The sequence below is a fragment of the Podarcis vaucheri genome, assembly GCF_965113315.1.
Source record: "Podarcis vaucheri genome assembly, chromosome: 8".
In the NCBI taxonomy this organism is placed as follows: domain Eukaryota; kingdom Metazoa; phylum Chordata; class Lepidosauria; order Squamata; family Lacertidae; genus Podarcis; species Podarcis vaucheri.
Window position 1 is genome coordinate 3,492,096 of NC_138766.1, and position 6,773 is coordinate 3,498,868.

Genomic DNA, 6,773 nt, shown 5'->3' on the forward strand with positions numbered 1-6,773 from the left:
AGCCTCCTCTTCCTATCTGCAGTTTAGGAAGAATAATAGTGATCTGCTTTGCATGGTTGCTAGTAAGGTTTACTAAGGTAATGTGTGTGAACTGCTTTGAGTATTCTAGAGTGTCAAATAAATGTTATGAGTTGGTTTCACAACCACCAGTTTGATGCTGCTCAATAGCAACAGGGTCCCAATTCATACTGGGGTGCGCTGGCTATTTCTGCAGGAAAAATCAAGGGCAAACCTCTGGGTTAACATCACATGAAGTTTGGTCTTTGTTCAGTCTTTCTTCTTCATTTTTGTTTCTTTATACCTCTACTCCTCCCCACCCCGTTCAGCTCAGCTGCCATCAGCATTCTGAAAGCTTTTGACAATTTAGGGATTCAAATTCTTCAAATTTACAAACTTCTATAGTTCAGTGTACATAGCAACTACTTCCTTATACTTCATTTCCAAACAAAGTATCACTAAACCAGCTGAAGAGAACAAGCAATGATCAGGACTGGGACCACAGTGCAGAGAGAGAGGGCTTTCCCTCCAGGACATGATCCTGACTCAATCCCTTCCTCCAAAACTTCTACTTGGTCTATGAAGGAAGCAGCTTTGACACTACTACCAGTTACACTACCCCACTCCACCTCCCATAGCAAATTTTCCTGCCTGGTTAATTGGCACTCAGTAAGAAGTAGGACTTTGCATTATTATTTTTGCTGGGGTTTATATACTGGTTAATCCAACACCTTAATAGCAAAACAAAATGAGTAAAATGAGTTCCTGAATAGAATGGGTCTTAATTGTCACAGACATTTGCATATTCCTGAATCTGTACTTCTTAAGTTAGTACTTCAAGCCAACAACAACAACAACAACAACAACTTTTTATTTATACCCCGCCCATCTGGCTGGGCTTCCCCAGCCACTCTGGGTGGCTTCCAACAAAATATTAAAATACAATAGTCGGTCAAACATTAAAAGCTTCCCTAAAGAGGGATGCCTTCAGATGTCTTCTAAAAGTCTGGTAGTTGTTTTTCTCTTTGACATCTGCTGGGAGGGCGTTCCACAGGGCAGGTGCCGCTACCGAGAAGGCCCTCTGCCTGGTTCCCTGTAACTTGGCTTCTCGCAGAGAGGGAACTGCAGAAGGCCTTTGGCGCTGGATTTCAGTGTCCGGGCTCTTCCTTGATGAAGTGGTTTAAGGGATACAATCTATTTCAGAGAAACAGACCAGACAAGAAAGGAGGAGGAGTGGCGTTATATGTCAGGGATGTGTATACCTGTGAAGAGATCCAAGATTTAGAACCTCCAAGCCAAAGTGAGAGCATTTGGGTCAAAATTAAGGGAGAGAAGAATAACAGAGACCTCATTGTAGGAGTTTACTATAGATCCCCAAGCCAAACGGAGGACATAGATGATGCCTTCCTGGAACAGATGGCCAAGCATGCAAAAGGAAGGGAGATAGTAGTAATGGGGGACTTCAATTACCCAGATATTTGTTGGATGTCAAACTCAGCCAAGAGCATAAGGTCAAACAGATTCCTCACTGGCCTTGCAGACAACTTCATTGTCCAGAAAGTGGGAGAAGCAACAAGAGGAACAGCCATTTTAGATCTGGTCCTAACCAATGTTGATGATCTGGTTAGTGGGGTAGAAGTGGAAGGATCATTAGGGAAGTGCTGGGTGAGATCCCATGGACAGTAATACTAAAAGGAAAGGGAGTTCATGATGGCTGGGAGTTTGTTAAGAGGGAGATACTAAAAGCACAACTTCAGGCAATACCAATGAGATGGAAACATGGAAGGTGCCTAAAGAAGCCAGGGTGGCTATCTAAAGAACTTTTAACTGAGTTAAGATTAAAAAAGGATGTGTACAAAAAATGGAAAAGGGGGGAAACCACCAAAGAGGAATTCAAACAAATAGCCAGCACGTGTAGACACAAAGTCAGAAAAGCTAAAGCACAGAATGAACTCAGGCTTGCTAGAGAGGTAAAAGCAACAAAAAAGGCTTTTATGGGTATGTTCGTAGCAAAAGGAAGAACAAAGAAACAGTGGGGTCACTCAGAGGAGAAGATGGTGAAATGCAAACAGGGGACACAGAAAGGGCTGAACTCCTCAATGCCTTCTTTGCCTCAGTCTTCTCCGATAAAGAAAACAATGCCCGACCTGAAGAATTTGGAGCAAATGATTCAGCAGAGGAAACACAGCCCAGAATAACTAAGGAGATAGTACAAGAATACTTGGCCAGTTTAGATGTATTCAAGTCTCCAGGGCCAGATGAACTGCATCCAAGAGTATTAAAAGAACTGGCAGATGTGATCTCAGAACCACTGGCAGTCATCTTTGAGAATTCCTGGAGAACAGGCGAAGTCCCGGCAGACTGGAGGAGGGCAAATGTTGTCCCTATTTTCAAAAAGGGGAAAAGAGAGGACCCAAATAATTACCGCCCAGTCAGTCTGACATCAATACCAGGGAAGATTCTGGAGCAGATCATTAAGCAAACAGTCTGTGAGCACCTAGAAAGGAATGCTGTGATCGCCAATAGTCAGCATGGATTTCTGAAAAATAAGTCATGTCAGACTAACCTGATCTCGTTTTTTGACAGAATTACAAGCCTGGTAGATGAAGGGAACGCAGTGGATGTAGCCTACCTTGATTTCAGCAAGGCATTTGACAAGGTGCCCCATGATATTCTTGTAAAGAAGCTGGTAAAATGCGGTCTTGACTATGCTACCACTCAGTGGATTTGTAACTGGCTGACTGACTGAACCCAAAGGGTGCTCATCAATGGTTCCTCTTCATCCTGGAGAAGAGTGACTAGTGGGGTGCCACAGGGTTCTGTCTTGGGCCCGGTCTTATTCAACATCTTTATCAACGACTTGGATGATGGACTCAAGGGCATCCTGATCAAATTTGCAGATGACACCAAACTGGGAGGGGTGGCTAACACCCCAGAGGACAGGATCACACTTCAAAACGACCTTGACAGATTAGAGAACTGGGCCAAAACAAACAAGATGAATTTTAACAGGGAGTAATGTAAAGTATTGCACTTGGGCAAAAAAAATGAGAGGCACAAATACAAGATGGGTGACACCTGGCTTGAGAGCAGTACATGTGAAAAGGATCTAGGAGTCTTGGTTGACAGCCAACTTGACATGAGCCAACAGTGTGACGCGGCAGCTAAAAAAGCCAATGCAATTCTGGGCTGCATCAATAGGAGTATAGCATCTAGATCAAGGGATGTAATAGTGCCACTGTATTCTGCTCTGGTCAGACCTCACCTGGAGTACTGTGTCCAGTTCTGGGCACCACAGTTCAAGAAGGACACTGACAAACTGGAACGTGTCCAGAGGAGGGCAACCAAAATGGTCAAAGGCCTGGAAACGATGCCTTATGAGGAACGGCTAAGGGAGCTGGGCATGTTTAGCCTGGAGAAGAGGAGGTTAAGGGGTGATATGATAGCCATGTTCAGATATATAAAAGGATGTCACATAGAGGAGGGAGAAAGGTTGTTTTCTGCTGCTCCAGAGAAGCGGACACGGAGCAATGGATCCAAACTACAAGAAAGAAGATTCCACCTAAACATTAGGAAGAACTTCCTGACAGTAAGAGCTGTTTGACAGTGGAATTTGCTGCCAAGGAGTGTGGTGGAGTCTCCTTGTTTGGAGGTCTTTAAGCAGAGGCTTGACAACCATATGTCAGGAGTGCTCTGATGGTGTTTCCTGCTTGGCAGGGGGTTGGACTCGATGGCCCTTGTGGTCTATTCCAACTCTATGATTCTATGATTCTAATTCTGACAGCACTTTTCAAAGTTGTTCAGCAAGTTAGCATTCCTTTTCAGATGTCCTCAATGCATTTATCAGCTTTTTCAATTTCCCTGTATCAGGAGCTGCCTGAAGTACCCTTGGTGGGCCTCAGGCTCACATGACTCAAGTGGGAAACCACACAACCAAAGTTCTGGAGAGCTGGACGCTGCTCTGCAGGAAAAGGAAGACATGACTTCAAGGCCTCAAATAGACAATGGCAATTCACATCTAATTCTGCAAGCAGATTGAAAGTGCTGTGTGGAAGAAGAGTGAAATATCAATGATAAGGATTTGACACTCATTGGTTATCAATTATTGTTGATTAATAATAAAAATATTTTATATTTTATAATTAATAAATGTGCAAGAATTTATTACACATTTATTATAATTAATAAATGTACAAGAATACAGTATCTTTGTAAGATAGTAAGTGTTGTTGTTTAGTCGTTTAGTCGTGTCCGACTCTTCGTGACCCCCTGGACCAGAGCACGCCAGGCACTTCTGTCTTCCACTGCCTCCCACAGTTTGGTCAAACTCATGCTGGTAGCTTCGAGAACACTGTCCCACCATCTCATCCTCTGTCTTCCCCTTCTCCTTGTGCCCTCAATCAAAGCATCCATTCTTCAGCAATCAGCCTTCTTTATGGTCCAGCTCTCACTTCCATACATCATTACTGGGAAAACCATGGCTTTAATTATATGGACCTTTGTTGGCAAGGTGATGTCTCTGCTTTTTAAGATGCTGTCTAGGTTTGCTGTCTAGATAGTAAGTATTAGCCCCATATTGCAGACTGGGAGCATCTGAGTCTGAAAAATAGTGCTTGCAGGGATTTTTTTCAGCTGGAACTCAGTTCCGGCACCTCTCATGTGAGCACCATTGCCATTCTAAGAAAATGAGGGAGGCGTTCATGGTGAGTTCTGGCACCTCTTTCTATAGAAAAATAGCACTGGCAGCTTGCCTGTGGAAGGCTGGCCCTATTATTGGACAGAGTTAGGCTTAAAAGGAGAGCAGGTTGGTAGTCTGGGTTTGCCAGCGCCCAGGGCCATATGAAGGGTGGGGAGGGAGGGAAGTGGATGGAGTACACATGCGCATTCAACTGCCAAATGGAGCCTGTGTCACCCAGAAGATCGCAGGCGCAGAGATAAGAAGAGTTGTTCCATTGTCTGGAGAGGTCACTTCGTGGTTCGCATGGAGGACAGTGACGGAAGCACTCAGCTGTATTGAACCAGCACTGGGGGTTTACATTTTGCACCCCTGGCAACCACCACCCCCCCGTATGTTATTGCTGTCTTTTGCCTATTAGGGAGGGGGGTTTTCTGCTTCAGGTGCCAAAAGAACTTTACTAACCTTGGACTTTGGAGATAGGCACCATTTCCTGCTCTACCTCAGGCAGCAAAATATTTTTGGCTCTGTGCCTGTGGTCCTAGTGAGTTCGTGAGATGTAAATGGAAGACTTCCTGGCTTGTAGCACATTGCAAGGCTGCACCAGCTCTCCTCATTCAAAGTGACTTTAAGAAAGGGCAAATGAACTCTACTTGAACTCTACGCTGTTGCCCCAGTAAGGTCTAAAACACTTGTGCAGCAACCTAAAATCAACACAGAGCTTGCTTTTTATAGTCTGGTATAAACCTGAATGGGAAATACACAGAGTCAGACTCAGCAGCTTGGAGAAATCTTAACAGAAGAAATTGATGCCTGTGACCATGTACATGAATACAAGACAAACAACAAGGATCTCTCAAAATGCTTAACAACTTCTCTGCCCCGCAGTTCTGCAGTTACAGAAAATCAGCACCAAAATAGTGTCATGTTAACCACAGAATGTGATCATTTCATATTCCATTTTTAAAAGGCCTCTAGTTACTGATGGCCTTAATATTTTGAAGTGGCATATCGCCTTTGACCTGGCCATTATACTTCAGCAAATTACTACTTTATTGCAGGACCTTTATTTCCTGCACGAATAAACGAGTGTTTGAATTCCTGAGGAAATTCATCAAGATTTTCAAAGTGAAATATGGGCTTTGAGTCTCTTCTGTGGGAGATTTTTGCAGTCAAAACTATGGATCTGTTTCATAGATGGGACAGAGATAGTGAAAAGTAATCACACAAGGTAGACCAAAAGGTTGGATTCAAAGTCCATACAGCTTAGTTCCTAAGCACATGTAGGTAATTTTAACTAGACTTCACAACTTCCGTTTTTTAAAAAAATATTTTGTATTGCATTTTTTCCAGATAAAGATATACAGTCAGATATACAAAGAAACATTAACAACAAGAAAAGAAAAGAAAGAAAAATGGATCATTTCAGAACTTATTTCAGTCTTCTACCGGACTTCCCCACATCTCCCCCACAATGCATTCTTAACAATAAAAATATCAGCAAATTATAACCTTGTTTCATGCGTTTCTTTTGTACTTTCAAATAATTGCATTTTAAGTTTAAATTACTTATTGTCGATTTACTCTAAAAACAAATATGGTATCATTTTAAACATTTAAACATTAGACCTTTCATTAATTATTATTTAGTTTCATATATCATCCACTCTCATTGCTGGAGCTAATCTTTTCAAATCATGCGAATTCTTATAATTCATATAATTTATAAAGTTTTTTGCAAATAGTCCTTAAATTTTTTCCAGTCCTCCTCCATTGCTTCTTCTCCCAAATCTCGGATCCTGGCAGTCATCTCGGCCAATTCCATATAGTCCATCAATTGCATTTGCCACTCTTCCAGTGTGGGCAAATCTTGAGTCTTCCAATATTTTGCGATAAGAATTCTTGCTGCTGTAGTTGCATACATAAAGAACGTTCTGTCCTTCTTTAACACCTTTTGGCCTACAATGCCCAAGAGGAAGGCCTCTGGTTTCTTAGGGAAGGTGTACTTAAACACCTTTTTTAACTCATTATAAATCATTTCCCAGAAGGCCTTCACTTTTGGACAAGTCCACCATAGGTGAAAGAATGTCCCTTCAGCCTC